This window comes from Bufo gargarizans, chromosome 6, assembly GCF_014858855.1.
Source record: "Bufo gargarizans isolate SCDJY-AF-19 chromosome 6, ASM1485885v1, whole genome shotgun sequence".
Classification (NCBI taxonomy): domain Eukaryota; kingdom Metazoa; phylum Chordata; class Amphibia; order Anura; family Bufonidae; genus Bufo; species Bufo gargarizans.
The window spans coordinates 341,491,614-341,517,348 of record NC_058085.1 but is presented as its reverse complement, the minus strand read 5'-3'; the positions used below and the strand labels follow the sequence as shown (position 1 = coordinate 341,517,348).

The window sequence follows — 25,735 nt, the reverse complement described above, 5'->3', positions numbered from 1 at the left end:
TGCACACAAACAGATGGCTCTAACTATACAGCAGGTACATCCTGAGAACAATCAAGGACAATATTCTATCAATTTTTTTTCCGAGAGGAAAACTTAACTTTTTCTGAGTACTCAGACTACACATGGATGTCTGTATGCAGTAAAAAATCATTGCAGGCTTATGCACACGACAGACCCTGTGCACACAGCCTGTGCAGCAGAACCCTGACAAGTGAAGCTCCGTGTTCAGAGCCTGTGTGTCAGTGTCCTATGTGTGGAGCCAGTACGCAGAACCCTGTGCAATGGAGCCCTGTACGTCAGAGTCCTATGTGAGGAGCCGTGTGCGTCAGAGTCCTACCTGTGGAGTCTTGTACTCGGAGCCCTGTGTTCAGAGCCAATGTATGGAGCCTTGCAAGAGAGTCTTATGCTTAAAGCCCTGTGTGGCAGAGCTCTGTGCACTAAACTAGCAGTGCACAACAGGTATGTGGTTCCTTATTGTCCTCCTTCACTACCTTATAGTCCTTTTACACGGGACTATTATTGGGAACGGGCATTTGTACTAATACTCGTTCCCGATAATCAGCCCTTATGAACAAACAAACCCTTGTTCATTGGGAGATTTCATTGTTTATGCTGAGAGAAAAATCATCATTCATGGAAAGCAGATTGTGCAGTGTAAGCAGCAATCTGCCACCCTGAAAACGGGGAAAAAAAAGTAAATTAAAAGTTTCTTGCCATTGTTTACTTAAAGAGGACTTGTCACCACTCTTGACTTGTTTGTTTTAGTAGCTTCTAGCATTTCACATGCAATTTCAACTCTGAAGAATCATTTCTTATGACTGATGGGTGTTACTAGTTGGGGACATGCAGACTGTGCAGAAACACAACCCCCCCCAACTGGCAACACCCATCTGTACCATTATCTATAAACTTCTAACAAGAATAGATAAAGAATGGCAAAGCATAGTCATAAGAATACATGTTCTAGAATTGTCATTTGATGCAGAATGCATTTATTTACTGACACAGACTCCTGAGGACAGGTGGCGGGTCCCCTTTAACTGATTAACCATCTAACTGTTTTGCCAGAGTCCAGCTTCAGCAGTGGGAAAAGTGGCTAACTGGAGGGGGAGGGCTACTTTAGGTGCTGCTATCTCCTGAATGGTAGAAACATGCAACTTGTCTTGTTTGAAAGCTAGAATTCCAAGCCAGTTTCCAAGACAATACCAGAATGACAGCAATATGTTCAATACAGGGGTAGATATCACTGATAGAAATCGCGATAATGTGAATGCAGCTGAAAGTGAAAGTAAAATCAGGTTTTACCCGTCATTATTCCTGACCCTGTTTCTAACAATTTCTCCTCTGTTGCTTGTCCTTTGGTCTTGTATAAAAGCCTGGAATATCAGCGTTCAAACAAGACCAGTTGCACGTTTCTAGCTGCCACCATTCAGGAGATGGCAGCATCTAAAGCAGCTATCCCTCCTCCAGTTAGCTACTTTTCCCACTGCCCGAGCTGGACTAGGGCAAAACAGTTAGGTGGTTAAGAATAAAGATGAGGATTGCCACGTCTGTATGTCAGTCAGTCATCTGTAGTCGGAATAACCCGGCTCACTTTCCCTAGCGTGGATATATGTCTGCACATGTGTAAAGTGCACTGCACATGAGTGTGGCTCTGTATACTCACGTTGACAGTAAGATTTATGGCAGCTTTTCTGCACCAATAAACGCCATCTTTTAATAGGATTGTTTTTTTATGCACCAAGCACTTTCAAGTGTGGTACCATTCTGGCTCAGTAACACATCGGCCCAGATAAGGAAAGCATCTGAAGAATAATGTATTGATAAGCAGTTTTTGCAGACTAGATATCATATTTTTATTATTATGTTAATAAAAATAAATAAAAAATAAGATCAGTTTTTATTCCTGCAGACTGTGCACATAAGGATATACCATCACCCCCACCCCTTTTTGTTTGATGTTTTATTTATTCCGCTTCCCAATTAAAATTGTACAGCGTTGCCAAGACCTTAATTGCACCACTCTCTAGAATGTAATATAGGTTAGGATTCAGCTAGTCTAGTGCAAGATGCCTAACCTTGATGTCTTCTGCTCCATGGTGATATATACATTGCTGAAGGACACTGCATATTTTACCATGGCACATTAATTTCCTGTTGCTCATATAACACCCACATATTCCACGGTGCTGCACATAGGTAACCTTTCACATCCGGTCCGTTGTGGCTTACAATGTGGATTACATCACCAAGTTGGTCATTCTTTTCCTTCATCCTTTAAAAACATTGTTTAAAGGGGTATTCCAGTTACATTGTTATCCCCTATCCACAGTATAGGGGTTAACTATTAGATCAGTTGGGGTCCTACCACTGGTACCCCCACCGTTCACAACATGGAGGCCCTGTACCCCCTAAAAATGAACAGATCGGCTGGTCATGCGTGTGCTGTTCCATTCATTTCTATGGGAATTCCAGAGATAGCTGAGCACTGCACTCGGCCATCTCTGAAACTCCCATAGAAATGAATGGAGCGTCCACATGCATGCCAATATTCATTTCATGGGGCTGCAGTGGGTAAAGGGCCCCTGTTCTTGTGATTGGTGGGGGTCCCATCCTGTGGATCAGGCAGCCCCTTTAATGTTTTCTGATGTATTGATTTCAGAGCAAGGGTCCAGGAGAAGTCGCCAAAAAAATCACCATTCTGTCTCTGCAGGGAAAACAAACCCATAGGGTACATTCACACCTTCATTAAACGGATCCAGCAGGCTGTTCAGGCAGAGAACAGTTTGCTGGAGTTCACTGGATCAGGCTATAATGGGATCCGGCCACTTTCGGGCGGAATGACTGCTTTCAGCTGGCCAAAGAATGGCCCTTATGCCGGAAAGCAGCCGGATCACCTACAGGTTCTGTTATAATCAATAGAATCCGGCAGATGTCAGGCTATCTGCTGGTGTGAATTACATGGTGCCCATTGAATTCAAAAGTCCATCCATGTAATGCACAGGTGAGCCAGGTCCTCAAGGGAGAGAGCCTCTGCAGAGCTCGTGCCTCCATAGAGCACTGAAGATGTACATGCTACTGTGGCTGCCATATTACTGCTCCATACAACCCAAAGGTCATAGGAAGCTGTGCCTGAACCCTTATGCATAAAAACCCTTTTGTACAATGCAATTTCCTTTGATGCATATGATTTACCCCTATCGCACACACAAAAAATGGCCTGTCTTATCACAGCGATGTATCTCAGTCGATCCGGTCAATTTTTTACAGGACTGGTCGACCATCCAGTGTGTGAGACTTGCCAACTCCAGAGATGGCAGAATTCAGGAAAAGGATTGGACCTATTGGATTTCTCATGGGAACTAGTGTTACTAGTTATTACTGAAACTTATTGCCCTCTACTTATTGACAACACATTCACACTCGCATGTTTATGGGATTGGGATCAATAGTTATCAGCTGGACAACACTAAGGCTAGTTTCAGACTAGGGATCGACCGATTATCGGTTTTACCGATATCATCAGATATTCCAGATTTTGAAAGTTATCGGCATCTATTTTGCCGAAATGCCGATAACGAATCGGAAACATGTTTTGCGCTGCTCTCAGCGCGATTCGTGTTCCCTTAGCAGCACAGGGGAGAAGAAAGCAGTGTCTCCCTCCCCCTGTGCCGCTGCCACCAATGAGAGGACCAATGATGTTAACTAACTCATTCATTCAAATTCAACAGGAGGCGGGAGCTGACGGCAGAATCATATAGCCGGCTCCCGACCTCTATGACAAGTAGCTGCGATCTGCGGTAGTTAACCTCTTAGGTACCGCACCTGAGGGGTTAACTGCCGCAGATCGCGTCTACCGCTCATAGAGGTCGGGTGCGGCTATATGATTCTGCAGCCAGCACCCGCCTCCTGTATATGAATTAATAAGAGAGTTATCTTCATTGGTGGCGCAGTGCGCCCCCACCCAAGCCCCCCAGTATTAATCATTGGTGGCAGTGGCTACAGGGTCCCCTCTCCCCTCCTCATTGGTGTCAGTGGCAGCTTCTGATGGGAGCCCCAGCAGTGTTAGGCTACTTTCACACTTGCGTTAGGAGCGGATCCGTCTGGTGTCTGCACAGACGGATCCGCTCCTATAATGCAAACGCTTGCATCCGTTCAGAACGCATCCGTTTGCATAACTTTATTTCAGATCTGATTTTTCACTTCAGAAAACTCAGATCCGACAGTATATTCTAAACACAGAAGCGTTCCCATGGTGATGGGGACGCTTCAAGTTAGAATATACTGAGAACTGTGTACATGACTGCCCCCTGCTGCCTGGCAGATGCTGCCAGGCAGCAGGGGGCAGACCCCCCCCTCCTGTATTTAACTTATTGGTGGCCAGTGCGGCACCCCCTCCCTCCCCAGTATTAATTGTAACCAGTGCGGCCCCCCTCCCTCTATATTCATCAGTGGCCAGTGCGGATTCCCAGTATTAAATATGACCAGTGCGGCCTCCCCCTCCCTCCCTCCCTCCCCAGTATTAAATATGACCAGTGCGGCCCCCCTCCCTCTATATTCATTGGTGGCCGGCCAGTGCGGATTCCAAGTATTGTGACCAGTGCGGCCTCCCCTCTCCCCCCCCCCCCCCCCTTAATTAAAATCACCCCCCCAATCATTGGTGGCAGCGGAGAGTACTGATCGGAGTCCCAGTTTAAATCGCTGGGGCTCCGATCGGTTACCATGGCAGCCAAGACGCTATTGCAGTCTTGGCTGCCATGGTTACTTGGCAATAAATACAAGCATTATACTTACCTGAAGAGCTGCGATGTCTGTGTCCGGCCGGGAGCTCCTCCTACTGGTAAGTGAAAGGTCTATGCGGCGCATTGCCTATAGCACAGACCTGTCACTTACCAGTAGGAGGAGCGCCCGGCCGGTCAGACATCGCAGCTCTTCAGGTAAGTATAATGCTTGTATTTATTGCTAAGTAACCATGGCAGCCAAGACTGCAATAGCGTCTTGGCTGCCATGGTAACCGATCGGAGCCCCAGCGATTTAAACTGGGACTCCGATCGGTACTCTCCGCTGCCACCAATGATGGGGTGGGGGGGGGAGAGGGGAGGCCACACTGGTCACAATACTTGGAATCCGCACTGGCCACCAATAAATATAGAGGGAGGGGGAGGCCGCACTGGTCATATTTAATACTGGGGAGGGAGGCAGGGGGAGGCCGCACTGGTCATATTTAATACTGGTAATCCGCACTGGCCACCGATGAATATAGAGGGAGGGGGGCCGCACTGGCTATAATTAATACTGGGGAGGGAGGGGGGGCCGCACTGGCCACCAATAAGTTAATTACAGGAGGAGGGGGGGTCTGCCCCCTGCTGCCTGGCAGCATCTGCCAGGCAGCAGGGGGCAGTCATGTACACAGTTCTCAGTATATTCTAACATGAAGCGTCCCCATCACCATGGGAACGCCTCTGTCTTAGAATATACTGTCGGATCTGAGTTTTACGATGTAACTCAAATCCGATGGTATATTCTAACATAGAGGCGTTCCTATGGTGATGGGGACGCTTCAAGTTAAAATATACCATCGGATCGGAGAAAACTCCGATCTGATGGTATATTAATAGGGACTCCTGACTTTACATTGAAAGTCAATGGGGGACGGATTCGTTTGAAATTGCACCATATTGTGTCGACGTCAAACGGATCCGTCCCCATTGACTTGCATTGTAAGTCTGGACGGATCTGTTTGGCTCCGCACGGCCAGGCGGACACGAAAACGCTGCAAGCTGCGTTCGGGTGTCCGCCTGCTGAGCGGAGCGGAGGCCAAACGGTGCCAAACTGATGCATTCTGAGCGGATCCGCGTCCACTCAGAATGCATTGAGGCTGTACGGATCCGTTCGGGGCCGCTTGTGAGAGCCTTCAAACGGAACTCACAAGCGGAGCCCCGAACGCTAGTGTGAAAGTAGCCTAAGCCTTGGGATCCGATCGGTTACCATGGCAGCCAGGACGCTACTGAAGCCCTGACTGCCATGGTAAGCTCCATGCTGCTGTGTGCACAGAGCAGCAGGGAGAGTGTGAAGTCATATTTACCCAGCTAGAGCTCTATCAGGGTGAATAGGACAAGGGTTCTAGCCCCTAAGGGGGCTAAAAGTTAGTTAAAAAAAAAAAAAAAAGAAAAGTTAAAAAACAAACACCAAAATATTAAGTATAAATGAAAAATAAAGCTATACAAAAAAAAGCTACACGTTAACAATAAACATGTTCGTGTTCAGCAGATTTGTGTAGGAATTTTTTGTTTTTTTCAAAAATAAAAAATTTGCACAGAATATCTGTATAAATTAATAGCTATCGGCCTGAAAGTTCACAGATTATCGGTATCGGCTCTAAAAAAATCAATATTGGTCGATCCCCATTTCAAACCTGCGGTAAGGTATCCATCAGGCTCTCCTGGCAGGGGAACTACCTGCCAGAGTTCACTGTATCCAGCCTAGCAAGATACCACTGCATTTCCGGCATGAGCGCTGGTTTTGGCCGGACAAAAAACGGTGCATGCACCATTTTATATTCAACCGAAACCCTGGCGCGCATGGCAAAACCTGTTCAAATCCCCACCGGATCCTGTTATAGTCAATGGGATTCGGCAGTGCACAGCTCCTCGTGGCCATGCTGAATACAGGGAACTCTGGCAGGCTGTTCCACTGCTGGATTCCTTACCACAGATGTGCAAGGATCCTAAGAAAGTTTTCTTATCAGAGAGAGAAAAGAGAGACATGAGTTTGGCTGCATACAAAGATTGCATTTAGTTTAGCATTTGATTGAACCATGGCATTGTGCTGGGACTTCCTACTGGTAGAGGGGAAGAGAGCTGCATTATTCCATGTCTGTTCACATAGCGAATGTAGAGAGCGCACACTGAAGTATCAGCATTTCCCGCTTTACTGGTATGTTCTGGTCCCCAAGTTTGAGCTTGTTGAATGTGATGAGCACCAGAATGTATGTATACTATATTACAGACAGCCTGGCTCCGTACATGTCCACCTCTGCCAGGACCTCGCATGATAAAATACATAATTGCCCTACAATAAGTTTCACACACATTACATTTTCAGAGTTCAGGTAACTTTACAACTAAAGAAATTGCTCCAGTCATACTCTGGCAGCTCGAGCCTCGCACCGACATGTTAATGAATATTGATGCCATGTTTGTTGTCATACATCATTAACAACAATAGTTTTTGAAGAAAAGCATATTTCCAGGCTTTACGACACAAGTGATTGATGAGGCCGATCTCAAAGTTTCCTCCTCCCAACAGTTCTTGTCACAGAGCTTGGAAGTAACATTTTTCGTTAAGCTGGTTTAAAGGGGAGATTACTGCAAATTTTGATTTTAGGGACTTTCTGTCCCTAAAAGTGCTTTATCTGTACTAGGGTTGTCTCCAAGACATCCGCTTCTCATATTATAGCTCTGCCTGTAAATAAGCTCTAATCCAGGAGGACTAAAGTTGACTCTCTAGTGCCACCTGTCGGATGGCTAACTTATAAGTCAGTACCTGGCCCCTTAAAGACGTTGTACCAAGACAAATTATCCCCTATTGACAGGATAAAAGATCACTGTCTAAAATGATAGGAGTCCCCGACGGTCAAAAGAATGGGAGCCCGTTCTACCCCGTTTAAATGGAGCAGCGATCATGTATAAGAGCGGATTTACATTCCCTTTTTCCCAGGGATCATTGCCTGGCCTAGAAGCCTCCCGACTCCGACTTGGCGGTCTCCGCGAGGAGAAACCTTACAGCTCAGTCTGCAGTGACACAGCTGGTGAAATGTGGTATTACATGTTCTAAGGTAGGGATATTAGATTCTAAGCCCCAATGAGGAACAGCACTGATATGCGTCCTTGAAACCAGTGCTGCAGAATTTGCTGGAACTAAATAAATAACATTACATTACTAGGAGCTCCCTGATATCAATGGTTATATAATAACCTAATCATTTCCATATAACGGTCACCTACTGTATTTTGCAGAATCACACAGTGCTACTCTAAAATGACATCACCTCTTAGACGTCCTGTGTGTCACTCCACCCACTATGAAATATTGACAGCCGCCAGAGCAATGTAGAAGGATGACTTTGTGATGTGGGGGGGCTTCAGACTTCAGAGTGGACCACCCCTTTAAAGTCTCTTCAGTCTCCCCAGTGTAAGAAGGACATTAAGACTGGTGGGTGATTGTTTTTTTGGGGAATTCCCCTTTAAGACTTTCATGCCCCCCTTTCCTCCCTTTTGACACAAAATCATTAGTATTTGCAAATACAATTTTCAAAAATGTCTTCCCAAAAAGGTTTCAGCCCTGAAAGTACTTCATCCTCCTCTTTGCTGTCCCTGGCAGAGTCTAGAGACAGAACGCCCAGCTCTTCACCACTGTGGCGGCATAGCGTGTCTCTACCTCTTTCTGTGCCCTTAGATGGCGCCAGCATTTCTATTCCAAATCGCTTGTTTGCATTGTGTGACAGCTTTGGCCAAGCGTGCACAATGGACTGACCAGTGGAACCACCAGTGAGATTTATTTATTTATTTTTTATTGTAAGGCTGGTACTACATGGCACCATGTCTTGCTTGACGTCTAGATGGCAGTGTCGCACAGACGTTCCATCTAATGGCAATGTGACATTCCGTGTCACAAAGAATTCAAAACTGTTGTATTTTTGGGTTGCAAGTCGCACGCAACTTTGCCTTCATGGACCACAATGCAAGTCGCATGTGACTGCGACTTGGCTGCACTTTTACAGACAGATCACAGCTTTAAAATAGCCACACGACCGCAAGTTGCAGACAAGTCGCACATATGTTTCTGGTTGCACCGCTGCTCTGCAACTTGATGTCACGCAACAATGTCGCCTTGTAACCCAAGCCTAAAGCTAAGGCTACTTTCACACTGGCGTTTCTGGGTCCGCTTGCGAGATCCGTTTCAGGGCTCTCGCAAGCGGCCCAAAACTATCAGTTCAGCCCCAATGCATTCTGATTGGATAAGGATCCGTTCAGAATGCATCAGTTTGGCTGTGTTTGGTCTCCGTTCTGCTTTTGAGGCGGACCCCAAAACGCTGCTTGCATGACGATGCGGAGCCAAACGGATCCATCCTGACTTACAATGTAAGTCAATGGTGACGCATCCATTTTCACTGACACAAAATGGTGCAATTGAAAACGGATCCGTCCTCCATTGACTTTCAATGTAAGTCAGGACGGATCCGTTTTGACTTAGACTTTTTTTTTTAAGAATAATGCAAACGGATCCGTTCTGAACAGATACAAGCATTTGCATTATCAGTGCGGATCCGTCTGTGCAGATGCAAGACGGATCCGCACCAAACGCGAGTGTGAAAGTAGCCTAAAATGAATGTCCCAGGGCACAGTTCTGATTGAACAGTGACTGTAACAGCCTCACAGTTGAGCTTTTTCCAAGGTGAGTTCCCTAGGAAGCAAATGTAGTGCTCCGAAGCACAGTGGCAGTTACATGGTGCCATATTCTGCCATCCGACAAGTGAAAGGGTTCCTGAGCTGCAGCGGTGCCAGTTAGGAAAAGGAGGATGGCTAGGAGGGGGGTGAACACAAACTTAGTGTGCATTTTCAAAATACAGTGCATTTGTAAAGTCTTCAGACCCTTTCAAGCCCCCCATTCTGCACTCTATTCCTCATAATGAGAAAGTGAAAACTGAATTTTTGCTAACTTATTCAAAATAAAAAAATAAAATTATGCATGTACGTGAGTATTCAGACCCTTTGCTATCACACATCTCTTTGAGCTCTGGGGGCCCTCCCTCCTTGATTGATTTGAATTCGGTTGATTGGACATGATTTGGAAAGACACAGATCTGTCTACATAAGGTCTCACAGCCAACAGTGCATATGAGAGCAAAAACGGAACAATGAAAGAACTGCCTGTAGAGCATGGAGACAGGATTATATGTAGGCACTGATCTGAAGAAGGAGACACAATATTTCTGCTGCACTAAAAGTTCCCAAGAGCACAGTGGTCTCCATAATTCTTAAATGGAAGAAGTCTGGACCAACTAAGACTCTCTTCTTTGAGCTGGTCACCACACCATATTAAGTAATCGGGAGAAGGGCCTTGGTAAGAGAGGTGACCAAGAATCCAATGGTCACTCTGGCTGAGACCAAAGATCCTGTGTGCAGACGTGAGAAAGTTCCTGAAGGTCAACCATCACTGCAGCATTTCTCCAATTTGGTCTTTATGGCAGAGTGGCCAGAAAGAAGCCTCTTCTCACTAAACGGCACATGAAAGTTTACAAAAAAAACACCTAAAGGACTGTGAGAAACAAGATCCTCTGTCTGATAAAGCAAATATTGAAGTTTTTGGCCTCGATTCTAACTGTCATGTTTGGAGGAAACCAGGCACTGCTCATCACCTTCTCAATACCATCCCTACTGTGAAGCATGGTGGTGACAGCATCATACTGGGGGGTGAATGGAACAAAGTACAGAGATATTCCTAATGAAAACCTGATCCATAGTTCTCTGGGCCGAAGGTTCACCTTCCAACATTGAGTGTAGAATGATGGGGAAAAATGTATACAGGAAGCTCTGGGGGTAAGAAAAAAATATGAAGTTGGGCCAACCCCTGACCCGAAAGGGATTCATCACTGAAGGGCACCCATTGATGCGATCAGCACTTCTCCATAGCATAGACTTTGGAATCTCTCAGTTAATGGGTTTACCTCAAATGTAGAATGAGCTCCTTAACAGTTTGGTCGTTTTTTCCATCTTATGTCTTTCTACAGCGTTCTCTCTAAGGACACTTAATGCAGAGCCAACAAAATCTTGTTTTCTAAAAACTGGGGGGGGGAATCAATTTCTGTTCCAGTCCCATTAAATTCATCAATTGCCTCTTGTATGTTGACCTGTTTACGTCCTTTGGGGACTCTGTCCTGCTTCTTGACGAGGACAAACATCCATTGCTTGTTGAAAGTGGATCTCACTGTACTGCTCTCCCTCTACATGCATATTTGATGGATATTGTGTTTATTCCAGGTCCCATGTTCTTTTCTTCGCCTGCAGTTCATACATTTGCATGGTCTGTGTACCGAGGATGCGCCTTGCATTATGCAGAGCTGCGTTGTATTGTAATGATCGCTTGCGTAACCACGTGAATAATGTATATGAGAATGTCAACTTGTTTCAGACCATGTCTAGGAGTCTGCTGATTCTCCCGGTTTCTGGAGCAGCAGTGGGCACAGTGCTTGATTGGTGGGTGCATTTGACCTGTATATTTTTCTGCGTATTTTCACCACTTCTGTCAATGATGGATTAACATTTGGAGAATTCATAAAGAATTGTGTGAAGCCACAAATTTTTGCTGCAACTCATCAGACCAGATAATCTGCAGTACAGGATACATGGTGTGACTAATCAGTTAGCGACTATCCATACCTCTATGAGATTGTGTCTCAATGCTATGCACACTGTATCCTGTAGTGGAGATTTATCATGCGCCAGTCTTGATATCCCTGCCCTGGCGGCCTCTCAGGCCTTGTCAAAAATTAGGCAGAATCTGAAGTAGTCTGTGCTTTTAAAGGGGTCCTGCACTTTGTTTAAACTGATGATCTATCCTCTGGATAGATCATCAGCATCTGATCGGCAGGGGGCCGACACCCGGGACCTCCGCCGATCAGCTGTTTGAGATGGCAGCTGTACTCCCGCAGTGCCACGGCCTTCTCTCTGTTTACCGCTGGCCCAGTGACGTCACGACTAGTATCACTGGCCTGGGCGGGGCTAAGCTCCGTTCACTTGAATGGAACTTAGCCCCGCCCAGGCCAGTTGATACTAGTCATGACATCACTGGGCCAGCGGTAAACAGTGAGAAGGCCGTGGCTCTGCTGGAGCGCCGCTGCCTTCTCAAACAGCTGATCGGCGGGGGTCCCGGGTGTCGGACCCCCGCCGATCAGATGCTGATGATATATCCAGAGGATAGATCTTCAGTTTAAACAAAGTGCAGAACCCCTTTTAAAGATAAATCTGCCGTAGATTTCTGTCTTCTTTTGTGCCAGAAAACTGTTATAAATGAAGATTATGCCACCAATTTCTGATAGTTTCGGGTCCCACCTCTGTCTCTAGAATGGAGCCCACAAAGTGAAGGAGAGCACACCGCGCATGTGTGGGTCCCTTCCATTTATTTCTATTGGCGTGCCGAGAATAGCCGAGCGGATCACTCTGCTTTTTTCGGAAGTCTTATAGAATTGAATGGTAAGCGCACCACGCAAGCACGCCCACTGCTCCATTCACTTGCTGGAAATAGCCAACGCAGCGCTCGCCTATTTTCGGCAGTCCCATAGAAATGAATGGAGAGCAGCTGCACATTCAAAGTCCGCTCTCCTTCACTTTGCGGGCTCTGTTCTAGAGACAGGTTGGACCTATCAGACGTTCGGGGCATATGCCACGAATGCTTGAGATGACACAACCCCTTTAAATATACTGAAAGCGCATGTGCCTTTATAAATGTTAGAATATAAATTCTCGCATCTGAATATGTATGCCTATCTGCCTAGTGTGCGTGTATGTAGTGCTAGCATCAGATAGTGTATCTAGGTTAATGACACCCAGACTCTTTGAAGTAAATTAAATTAACAGAATATTATGAGGTCTTAATCTGAAAATGGGTCTTTTCTAAAGTGCAAAAAAAAATGAATATATCTAATGAAATCCTTTGGGCTTTAATTAACATAGTTTGTTCTTTAGAGACCGTCCTCTAATAAGCAGAGCGTATTTCAGGTGCAGGCCTCCATACTATGGATCAATTAGCAGCCGCCTCTACAGACCCCACTTTCTTTTACTTTACAAACTAATTTTCTGATGAGACCAATTAGCTTTTATTATTCTGAAAACTTGCGTGCTCGGCTCCCAGCTTGCATTTCTACATTTGCTGGATTGGTCGGGCACTCTAACCCACATCTGTATTGATTGCTGTGGTGTCAGCAGTTGGTTTGTACATCTGTGTATACGACTAGTTCATTTGTATCCTATTCTAGTCAACCAGTTCTGGAAAGCTGGGTGACCACCATCATTGCTGCTACCACTCCCTCAAAGATCGCTACTCCTCTTTCCAAAAGTCCCGAATGGGTGTGCTGGAATTCAGGATCCGGAGTATTCTGTATCATGTCGGAAATTGAGCTCATCAGGTTAGATTAACCCTTAGATTACCTGTACACAGGTGCAGGCTGTCTTGCAGAAAATCGTTCGGATTTCTGCACGTATCGGTGCCAAAAATCGCCTATGTTATTTGCAGTTTTTGGTGTAAATTTTCAGGTATATATTTTTTACATGAGATTTGCATTGTTTGGAGCGACACAAGTACCAGTGTGCAGCCATAGTGCCTTTTACGCAGAGCTCTGTGGCATTCGGATTCGGTGATTAGACTAGCCCTTCCTCACTTCTTCATGTTTATGATGAGTTTGTTTTAAGCCTTTGTACAAATCTGCATTGTGGCACCTGGCTCTAACAGAAGCTCCATCCCAGGGCCAGGTCCATGATATGACAGATACCAACAGGCGGTGAAGCTCTGTATTTACATGCAGCGATCACCTCCACAGTATGAGAACGAGGGATGGCTATTGCATGGATCGGCTTCACCTTTACACGGGCAGATTGTCTGGCACGAGCGTTCACAGGAATGTCCGTTCACGATGATCTGTCCGATTACAATCAGGGAATCCCTTCGCTCACCCATATTTAGAGAGATACAGGTAAGACTAATTGCATCAGGGATTGCATTCGCATGGCAGGCTGTCCCGGACGCTTTCCAGCATAACTGGTGGGTCTCAGCCGGATAATTTATTTATTTTTTTAAATACTGACCTCCAGCGTTTCTGCGGAATCATGCACACGGGTTTGCTTGACGGAGATGTAAACGAGGCCTTCTATGTAAAAAACTCCAGAATTACCATCACAACCTACACTATTATACCCGGGTGAAAAATATCTATAAAATCATTTATTAGTTAATATCATCCAAAACTGAGTGCACGGCCACATCACCCGCATTAAGTAGTAATAGACTATGGTTTAATACCTAGTGAGTAAATGTCCTCCGATCTATTAAGGTATATTCACATGTCAAAACCGCAGGGGGAAAAAAATGTGGTTGTAGTTTGTACAGGTGAAACATACAAAATAAATGTTTCACGCATTTCAGTAAAACCTTATTAACCCCTAATGGTTACAAAGATCTGGCTGTCCAAATGTATGAAATAACTGGGACATACGAACTAATAACCTGCATAAAGTGGAGTGTAGTGTCACCCCCAATGCTCGTTTCACTTTGGCTTTCCCTGGAGGACATTCTGGTGTTTATATATTTTGTGTATATTTTTTTGGATGATCTAATATTAAAGGATAACTCACACTTAGACCCTAATTTCAATTTTCATATATGTAGTTACTAATGTAGTCTGCGCTGCTTCAACTCTACTTCTCCAGCTCTGCTGAGTGAGGGAGCGTCTGCCAAGCGCAGGGACAGGGAGAAGTGCACACAGCCCAGGCACTGGTATCAGCTGCTGGGGAGGACCTGGCTTTAATCATTTACTCACAGTCCCTGGCTGTTAGTAATCTGACCTTGCACGCTGCGTGCTTCTGCGTCCTCCGTCCTTCATTACATAGACGGACCCTGCCTAGCAACCTGATTTTAAGCACAGGTAAAAATAGGCAGTACAGGGAACAAAACTGTGGAATTAAGGGGTAATTGAATTCACAGTGAAAAGTTGAAATAGGGCCACCAAGGAGATATTAATCACCACAATCCAATACTCCAAAAAAAAAAAAAAAATATGACAGTTATACTTTAAAGGGTTTCTGCAGATTGTTTAAACCAGTGGTGCCCAACCATTTTTCGTCTGAGGGCCACACTAGACATGGTATAAATTTTGCGGGCCAGAACCAGGTAGCTTTGCCAGAAAGAGATGCAAACACTGTGAGGGGGCACGTGTGAGCATTACTAAAATGCATAATACGTAGGCCTTCAAATCTGCGTTTGGAGCCTCTGTTGCAGATTTTATCGAAAGACCACACAAAAAAGCCTTGTATGCAGCGCTTTTGTGTCTGGTAAAAAGACAGGATTTTAAACGGAAACTGAACGGATCCCATCATAGTCGATGGAGTCTGTTCAGCTTCTTCCCTGTGGGGTTACAGAAGGAGGGGGGAGCAGGCTCACTAGTGGGGTGACAGGAGGAGAGGGGAGCAGGGTCACTAGTGGGGTGACAGGAGGAGAGGGGAACAGGGTCACTAGTGGGGTGACAGGAGGAGGGGGGAGCAGGGTCACTAGTGGGGTGACAGGAGGAGGGGGAGCAGGGTCACTAGTGGGGTGACAGGAGGAGAGGGGAGCAGGGTCACTAGTGGGGTGACAGGAGGAGAAGGGAGCAGGGTCACTAGTGGGGTTACAGGAGGAGGAGGGAGCAGGGTCACTAGTGGGGTGACAGGAGGAGGAGGGAGCAGGGTCACTAGTGGGGTGACAGGAGGAGGAGGGAGCAGGGTCACTAGTGGGGTGACAGGAGGAGGAGGGAGCAGGGTCGCTAGTGGGGTGATAGTAGGAGGGGGGGGGGAAGAGGGTCACCGGGGACCAGTCACATGAGTCCACGCTCCTTACCTCTCCAGCAGCCCTGTCATGTTGCCCAAGGTCCTCGAGCAGCGTGCTCCGCTCTCCTTACTGCAGCCACCACGGGAGCCGGCCCCTCCTCCTTCCAGCTCCCGCTGGCTTCCTCTACCTGAACCGACTTGTATTGCTCTGGCGCGCTCATACCAACCAATAACAAAGCTGCTTGCTGTAAGGAGCTTTGTTATTGGTTATTTCAGGCACAGGCAGCATTGCTGCGCTGCCTGTCCCGTTCACAGCGCTCACTGCACTGATGAATGTGGGGAAAAAGTCTAAGGCGTATTGTTACTCCTTAGACTTTTTTCAGGGAGTCGCATGGGTCGCATGAAACAGCATCGCGTGCCGGATTAGGCCCGCGGGCTGTAGGTTGGGCATCACTGGTTTAAACTGATCGGCAGGTGTATGACACCTGGGACCTCCGCCGATCAGCTGTTTGAGAAGGCAGCGATGCTCCAGGAGCGCTGCGGCCTTCTCACTGTTTACCACAGTTCCAGTAACAATGGCCTGGGCAGGGCTAAGCTCCATTCAAGTGAACAGAGCTTAGCCCCGCCCAGGCCAGTTGATACTAGTCGTGACGTCACTGGGCCTGCGGTAAACAGCGAGAAGGCCGCCGCACTCCTGGAGCAGCGCTGTCTTCTCAATCAGCTGACCAGCGGGGGTCCCAGGTGTCGGACCGCTGCCGATCAGATGCTGATTATCTATCCAGAGGATAGATAATTTGTTTAAACAAAGTGCAGAACCCCTTTAATATATGCAGTGTTTTTTTATTTTTTTATTTCTCTTATATATCGTGGACATATTCCACACCGCTTTAGGCCGAATGCACACGGCCGTGTTCCACGGTATGCTGGGCTGGATTCCTGTTCAGAACAGGAGCGCATGACGTCATTGGTTGCTATGACGCCATGCGCTTCATGCCGCCGCTGCACTACAGTAATACACTCGTATAGCGACGCCGCGCGCTCCTGCTCTGAACAGAAATCCAGCCCGGCATACCACAGACCGCTCTCAGCCGGGGAACACGGCTGTGTGCATTCGGCCTTACAGACATGATCATCACTCATCTTCCTCTGAGTGGAAACCTAACGGACCCCATTATAGTTTATGGGGCCCGTGAGCTCCGTTCTGCTCAGTTATGTGCCAAATCCGTCCGTTCCGTTTTCCTGCTCCTATAACGGAACAGGAGAACAGAAAGGCTGAACGCAGCACAGAAACGAGGAGCACTAACACAAGGCATTGTTACGTTTCCAGCATGCGGTACGTTTTGACGTTCTCTGGCGTTTTCCTTGCCCGGTTCCCCCTGTCCTCCCGTACTGCAGGTAGCCTAGCTGACTACGCTGGAACATCAGGGCTGGATGCTGCACAGAGCCACCTGAAGCCAGTAGGCCAACTAGAAAAACTGCAAGATGTTTAATGTAGAGGCTTGATGAATGTGCTTATGACATAAAACTCCTGAATGTCTGGAGGTTATGGTAGCATTGCTGTCTATTTTCGGCACATCTCCTGAGCGAGAAAAGGGCAGAATATGTAAATAAAATATGAGTGGGGACGTGTAAATGGTGCACATTGTGTGAATCGCATCTGTTTGCTCTATACTGTGTGTTAAAATACACCAAAATAAAAAAAGAACGTGTTTGGGGGGGGGGGCGGAGGCATAGAAGTCACTAATTCAGCCGATCCCTTGGGGCCCCTGATTGCCTGACATTATGTCTCATTGGTCACAGGCGGTCCAGAATAGACTTGTCACTTCTATACCATGGCGTCAGCTAATTTTAAGCTTGACCCAGTATTCAGTGTATTCATTTATTTCCCCTTGAGCGAATGACCTCTCAGTAGCTGGAGGCATAACGGGGGTCAATGCATGCCTGATCATATTCATCCATCTCGTAAAGTAGCTGCCTCTGTATTGGCAATTATTCAGATATAAGAAATTTACCAGCGTGCATCATCTCGTATCGGGCAGAATGTGGGCATTTGTAGGTGCTAATTTGCTACATGCCACTAAAAATGATCTCCGTCATTCCTCAGCAACTGACTGCAAAGTCCCTAATTAAGCAGCAGTGAATGCAGCACAGTCGTCTGCTCTTAAAGGGCATCTGTCAGCAGTTTTGTACCTATGACACTGGCTGACCTTTTACATGTGCGCTTGGCAGCTGAAGGCATCTGCGTTGGTCCCATCTTCATATGTGTCTGAATTGCTGAGAAAAATTACGTTTTAAGGCTACTTTCACATCTGCGCTTTTCCTTTCCGGTATTGAGAGCCTTCATAGGATCTCAATCCCGGAGGAAAACGCTTCAGTTTTCTTTCTCATTCATTGTCAAAGGGGACAAAACTAAGGCTAGTTTCACACTAGCGTTCGTCGGTCCGCTCGTGAGCTCCGTTTGAAAGGGGCTCACGAGCGGACCCGAACGCCTCCGTCCAGCCCTGATGCAGTCTGAATGGAGCGGATCCGCTCAGACTGCATCAGTCTGGCGGCGTTCAGCCTCCGCTCCGCTCGCCTCCGCACGGACAGGCTGTCCGCCTGGCCGTGCGGAGGCGAGCGGATCCGTTCAGACTTACAAGTCAATGGGAACGGATCCGCTTGAAGAGGTCACCATATGGCTCAATCTTCAAGCGGATCCGTCCCCCATTGACTTTACATTGAAAGTCTGAACGGATCCGCTCAGGCATCTTGCGCACTTAGAAAATTTTCTAAGTTATTAATGCAGAAGGATCCGTACTAAACTGAGCCTCCGTCTGCATTAATATGATCGGATCCGTTCAGAACGGATCCGATCAAGCGCTAGTGTGAAAGTAGCCTTAACTGAACGGAACAGAGTGCACCAGAATGCATTCCGTTTGATTGCATTCCCATACCGGACACACAACCGCTGCAAGCAGCATTTTTCAGTGCGTCACGGAACGCGGAGCAAGACTGATTCGGCATGAAACGCATTTTAAGTCAATGATGCAGATCCGGCACCCATCGATTTACAATGATTTTAGTGCCGGATCCGTCATGGCTAATTAATTACTTTCACACTTGCGTTTTTCTTTTCCGGCATTGAGTTCCGTCACAGGGGCTCTATACCGGAAAATAATTGATCAGTTTTATCCCCATGGATTCTGGTTGGAGAGCAATCCGTTCAGGATGCAACAGGAGGTCTTCAGTTCAGTCTTTTTGACTGTTCAGGACGGAGATAATACCGCAGCATGCTACGGTTTTATCTCCGGCCAAAAGAACTGAACACTTGCTGGCATTTTTTTTTCCATAGGAATGTTTTAGTGCATTAAAAATATCGCAATGCCGGATCCATCCTTCCAGTCTGCGCACCTTTAAAAAAAATTAGAAACTGTTCAGTTTGTCTGTATGACAAACGGACAGACTGATCCATTCTTGCAATGCATTTGTGAGACTGATCCAGATCCGTCTACAAATGCTGTCTGTTTGCATGCAGATTGCCGGATCACTCTGCCGCAAGTGTGAAAGTAGCCTTACAGATGATACAACTGGATCCATTAATAACGGGTGCAGCCGGTTGTATCCTAACTGAAGTGTTTTTGCTTATGTAAAAGTAGCCTAATATATGCAAATGAGCTTCTAGGAGCAATGGGGGAATTGCCTTTACACCTAGAGGCTATGCTCTCTGTAACTGCTGCGCCCTCTGCACTCTGATTGACAGGGCCAGACGTGATAACGTTTCACTGCTTTGCCGTGTCAAACACCGCCACTGCACAATGTACGGCACTGTACCTGGTCCGAGCACTGTGACCCTTTCAAGCAGCTGATTGGCAGAGATGCCGGAAGTCGGACCCCACCAATCTGATACTGATTACCTGTGGGCAGGTCACCAGTGTTCCACTCCCAAAAAATAAAACTTTTAGGATGATTTTATTTATATTTTTTATTAGATTTTTTTTTTATATGTTTTTTTTCTGTTCATAACTGTTTTTGACCTTGACTGACCACAGTTCTCCAACCTTTTAACGCGCACCGTTTCTTTCTACTCTGGTGAACGTCCCTTATTTTGATATCAAACATTCGCCTATCAAAGCGATGGAAAGTCATTGCATGTAATCTCGATGGGATTGATCGGCTGAAATAAAAGCCTTCATTATCTTTCTATCTCACTTAATTGGTGTGACATTATAGTAATGCCTTTTGTAACCTCATTTAAAATTCGTTATCAATCATGGCATTCTTAAACCTTCTGAAATTAGCCGAGGCTTCATTGCACGCAGTGTTTTCTGAACCGCATGACTGAAGATTTTATTATCTATTACGGTCTGAAATTGCACAGCAATTTTGTCTGATTTCGTAATCTGAGAAAAACAAGATTTTCTTCAGACTTTCTAATCACAGTGCCACAATAAGCGCCGGTGACTCTCGCACACCACCTATCAGATTAACGCCCTGACAGGAACTCTGCGTGGTGCGCACTCCACTCCAGCAAAATCCAGTCATCTCTGGGAAATGCAGATAGCGGCCGTCTACGCCGTACAGTGATTGTTTTTCATTAGTCGTCGGACGCCTGTATTATTGTTAATTTATATAAATTATTCTGCTGAAATCACAAATTGTAGCAAAAGCTGGTAAATGGCAGTGCTGAATTTTGCATATTGTATGCTGAAAAGCTGGTAATGTGGTAGCTGTTTCAGCTGAACCCCCCCCAATGTCTATTTTAGGAAATATTGTTACATTGTATTCCCCTCAGGGGTGTACCCAGATCTCATTGGATCCCTGCCCCAACCTGCGTTCTAGTACTCATTTGTGAAACACTCCCATGCAGTGCAAAAGGCAAAGCATGATGCTCATGATTCCTGACTAATTTCTTTTTGTTTAAAAAAAAAAAAAATCTAGAAAAAGAAATATAATAAAAATGTTGCCCCACCCCCACCCCACTTTATCTGACTTCTGTGACCGATAAAGTAAAACAGGTACTTAAGAAACATTGTGCTCATTCTAAACTCCATATTTCTCAATGTATTTACACCAGACCGCTGCCATAACTACATTAATAAATCTTCTCATGCAGCTCTATGTCCCCTGCTTCCCTATTATAAAACTGTCTGCCTGATGCCACCACTAGGGGGAGCTTAGTGCATAGGAATTCATACAGTTACCATTGACTGCATAGTAACATAGTACATAAGGCCGAAAAAAGCCATCTGTCCATCCAGTTCGGCCTGTCATCCTGCAAGTTGATCCAGAGGAAGGCAAAAAAAAACTGTGAGGTAGAAGCCAATTTTCCTCACTTTAGGGGAATAAAAAATTCCTTCCCGACTCCAATCAGGCAATCAGAATAACTCCCTGGATCAACGACCCCTAGTAGCTATAACCTGTAATATTATTACACTCCAGAAATACATCCAGGCCCCTCTTGAATTCCTTTATTGTACTCACCATCACCACCTCCTCAGGCAGAGAGTTCCATAGTCTCACTGCTCTTACCGTAAAGAATCCTCTTCTATGTTTGTGTACAAACCTTCTTTCCTCCAGACGCAGAGGATGTCCCCTCGTCACAGTCACAGTCCTGGGGATAAATAGATGATGGGATAGATCTCTGTACTGACCCCTGATATATTTATACATATTAATTAGATCTCCTCTCAGTCTTTTTTCTAAAGTGAATAACCCTAATTTTGATAATCTTTCAGGGTACTGTAGTTGCCCCATTCCAGTTATTACTTTAGTTGCCCTCCTCTGGACCCTCTCCAGCTCTGCTATGTCTGCCTTGTTCACAGGAGCCCAGAACTGTACACAGTACTCCATGTGTGGTCTGACTAGTGATTTGTAAAGTGGTAGGACTATGTTCTCATCACGGGCATCTATGCCCCTTTTGATGCAACCCATTATCTTATTGGCCTTGGCAGCAGCTGCCTGACAGTTTTATGCAGCTTAGTTTGCTGTTTATTAAAATTCCTAGATCCTTTTCCATGTCAGTGTTACCGAGTGTTTTACCATTTAGTATGTACGGGTGACTTGCATTATTCCTTCCCATGTGCATAACTTTACATTTGTCAGTGTTAAACCTCATCTGCCACTTATCTGCCCAAGCCCCCAATCTATCCAGATCGCTCTGTAGCAGTATACTGTCCTCATCAGTGTTAATTACTTTACACAGTTTAGTGTCATCTGCGAAAATTGATACTTTACTGTGCAAGCCTTCTACAAGATCATTAATAAATATATTAAAGAGAATAGGGCCCAATACTGACCCCTGAGGTACTCCACTAGTGACAGTGACCCAATCTGAGTGTGTACCGTTAATAACCACCCTCTGTTTTCTATCATTGAGCTAGTTACTAACCCACATACAGACGTTTTCTCCCAGTCCGAGCATTCTCATTTTATATACTAATCTTTTATGTGGTACAGTGTCAAATGCTTTGGAGAAGTCCAGATACACGACATCCATTGATTCGCCGCTGTCAAGTCTAGAACTTACCTCCTCATAGAAACTGATTAAATTAGTTTGACATGACCGATCCCTCACGAAGCCATGCTGATATGGCGTTATTTGCTTATTTCCGTTAAGATGCTCTAATATAGCATCTCTCAGAAAACCTTCAAACTGTTTACCCACAACAGATGTTAAACTTACCGGCCTATAGTTTCCAGGCTCTGTTTTTGGACCCTTTTTGAATATTGGCACCACATTTGCCATGCGCCAATCCTGTGGGACATTCCATGTCAATATAGAATCTGAAAATATCAGAAATAAGGGTCTGGCAACATTACTTAATTCCCTTAGGATACGGGGCTGTATGCCATCCGGTCCTGGCGATTTGTCTATTTTAATCTTTTTAAGTTGCTGTTGTACTTCTTCCTGGGTCAGACAGGACACTTTTAATGGGGAATTTATTTTTACATTCTGCATGTCATCTGACAGTTTATTTTCCTCAGTGAATACAGTGGAGAAAAAAATATTTAACAGCTTTGCTTTCTCCTCGTCGCTCTCTGCGACTTCCCTCTCATTACTCTTTAAAGGGCCGACACCTTCAGATTTATACTTTTTAACATTTAGGGTTAGTTTTACTCTCTTTTGCAATTAATCTCTCGGTCTCTAGTTTAGACGCTTTTATTTGTTTTTTACATGTTCTATTTTTTTCCTTATAGTTTTTCAGTGCTTCCGTGCTAGCTTCCTGTTTTAGTGTTTTATATGCTTTCTTTACAGTTCTGTTTATCCACATTGGTTTCTTTTTGTTCCTTAACCTTTTATTCCCATACGGTATGTACCTCTCACAATGAGATTTTAGGATGCTTTTAAAGATATCCCATTTTGTGGCTGTATTTTTATTTGTGAGGACTTTATCCTATTTAGTTAGGCCTATGGCCTCTCTTAGTTGGCTAAATTTAGCTTTTTTGAAGTTTGGTATTTTTGTTCCTCCCTGTAGAAACGCTCTTTTGAATGATAATTGGAAGGTTATTACTTTGTGGTCACTATTTCCCAGGTGTCCCCCAACCTGCACGTCTGTTGTTCTGTCCGGCCTATTGGTTAATACTAAGTCCAGTATGGCCGTCCCTCTAGTCTGATCCTGAACCAGTTGGGAGAGGTAATTGTCTTTGGTTATTGCCAAGAACCTGTTTCCTTTATGAGATATACAAGTTTCAGTTTCCCAGTCTATATATGGGTAGTTGAAGTCCTCCATAATAACCACCTCATTATGATTTGCCGCCTTGTCAATCAGATTTAGTAGTAGATTTTCTGTGGACTCTGGTATAATAGGTGGTTTATAGTAAACTCCTATTAGTAATGTATTGTTTTTAGTGCCATGTATCTCTACCCACAGTGACTCCACATGTTCATGTCCCTCACTTATATCTTCACGGAGTGTGGGTTTTAGACCGGGTTTTACATAAAGGCAGACCCGTCCCCCTCTCCGGTTTTGACGATCCTTTCTAAACAGACTGTAACCCTGTACATTAACTGACCAGTCATAGCTATCATCCAGCCATGTCTCAGTTATTCCCACTATGTCATAGTCCTCCTCACACATCACTGATTCCAGTTCACCAGTTTTATTAGTCAGGCTTCTGGCATTAGTATAGAATACATTTGAGAGGTTTATGTATATTTTTTACCCTACACCTTTCCTTCTGAACTGTTCTAGTCCCTCCTTCATCCAATCGTTTGATGCATGTGTCTTTACAGAGGAAGAGGTTCTAAGTCAACTGTCTAAAATTAATACAAATAAGTCACAGGGGCCTGATGGGATACACCCAAAGCTATTAAAAGAGCTCAGCGGTGAACTAGCAAAACCATTAACAGATTTATTTAACCAATCACTGTCAACAGGAGTCGTCCCAGAAGATTGGAAATTAGCAAATGTTGTGCCCATTCATAAGAAAGGTAGTAGGGAGGAATCGGGCAACTATAGGCCAGTAAGCCTGACATCAATAGTGGGGAAATTAATGGAAACCATACTTAAGGAGAGGATTCTGGAACATCTAAAATCCCATGGATTGAAAGATGAAAAACAGCATGGGTTTACTTCAGGGAGATCATGTCAAACTAATGTTATTGATTTTTTTTGATTGGGTGACTAAAATAATAGATGGCGGAGGTGCAGTAGACATCGCTTATCTAGACTTTAGTAAGGCTTTTGATACTGTCCCACATAGAAGGCTTATCAATAAATTGCAGTCTTTGTGCTTGGACTCCCATATTGTTGAATGGATTAGGCAGTGGCTGAGGGACAGGCAACAGAGGGTTGTAGTCAATGGAGTATATTCAGACCATGGCCTTGTTACCAGTGGGGTACCTCAGGGATCTGTTCTGGGACCCATATTGTTTAATATCTTTATCAGCGAAATTGCAGAAGGCCTCGATGGTAAGGTGTGTCTTTTTGCTGATGACACAAAGATTTGTAACAGGGTTGATGTTCCTGGAGGAATACACCAAATGGAAAAGGACTTAGGAAAACTAGAGGAATGGTCAAAAATCTGGCAACTAAAATTTAATGTTGATAAGTGCAAGATAATGCACCTGGGGCGTAAAAACCCAAGAGCAGAATATAAAATCAGTGATACAGTCCTAACCTCAGTATCTGAGGAAAGGTATTTAGGGGTCATTATTTCAGAAGACTTAAAGGTAGGCAGACAATGTCATAGAGCAGCAGGAAATGCTAGCAGAATGCTTGGGTGTATAGGAAGAGGAATTACCAGTAGAAAGAGGGAGGTGCTCATGCCGCTCTACAGAGCACTAGTGAGACCTCATTTGGAGTATTGTGCGCAGTACTGGAGACCATATCTCCAGAAGGATATTGATACTTTGGAGAGAGTTCAGAGAAGAGCTACTAAACTGGTACATGGATTGCAGGATAAAACTTACCAGGAAAGATTAAAGGACCTTAACATGTATATCTTGGAAGAAAGACGAGACAGAGGGGATATGATAGAAACTTTTAAATACATAAAGGGAATCAACAAGAGGACATAGTTTTAAATTAGAGGGGCAAAGGTTTAAGAGTAATATCAGGAAGTATTACTTTACTGAGAGAGTAGTGGATGCATGGAATAGCCTTCCTGCAGAAGTGGTAGCTGCAAATACAGTGGAGGAGTTTAAGCATGCATGGGATAGGCATAAGGCCATCCTTCATGTAAGATAGGGCCATGGGCTATCCATAGTATTAAGTATATTGGGCAGACTAGATGGGCCAAATGGTTCTTATCTGCCGACACATTCTATGTTTCTAAGTTACACCCCTGATTCCATTATAAAATAGCAAATCTTTTCTTAAAGCTCTGCACTCTGTTCCCCTATTATTCCTCATGGATCTGTGTGTTACCTTTACCTTCCTCCCTACCTACCATGACACAGTCCAGTCAGTACTGGCAGTGTCAGACTGTGTTGGGGACACATGCTATTGAGAAATGAATAAGAACCCATAGCTGGTATCTGTCAAGCAGTGGATCGAGCACAGTCTTGTGGTTTCCGTTTATTCAGTGATTGATTATTTACAGCCTTTTCCTGTGTGTTGAGTCAGGACCAAGAAGTAGAGAGCAAAAGGAACCAGAGCAGGGGATCGGTGAGGTTAGTAATACTTATGGTGCCTTGCCAAAATGTAGGGTCTGTGCTAATGAGTTGGAGCTTAGCTTTG

At 45.1% G+C, this 25,735-nt stretch overlaps 1 protein-coding gene across 1 annotated transcript in view; it reads left to right on the top strand.

The window, feature by feature from the left end:
- DOCK1 (dedicator of cytokinesis 1) overlaps window positions 1-25,735 on the top strand; it is a 388,933-nt gene that overhangs the window by 246,083 nt on the left and 117,115 nt on the right. The window lies entirely within an intron of this gene.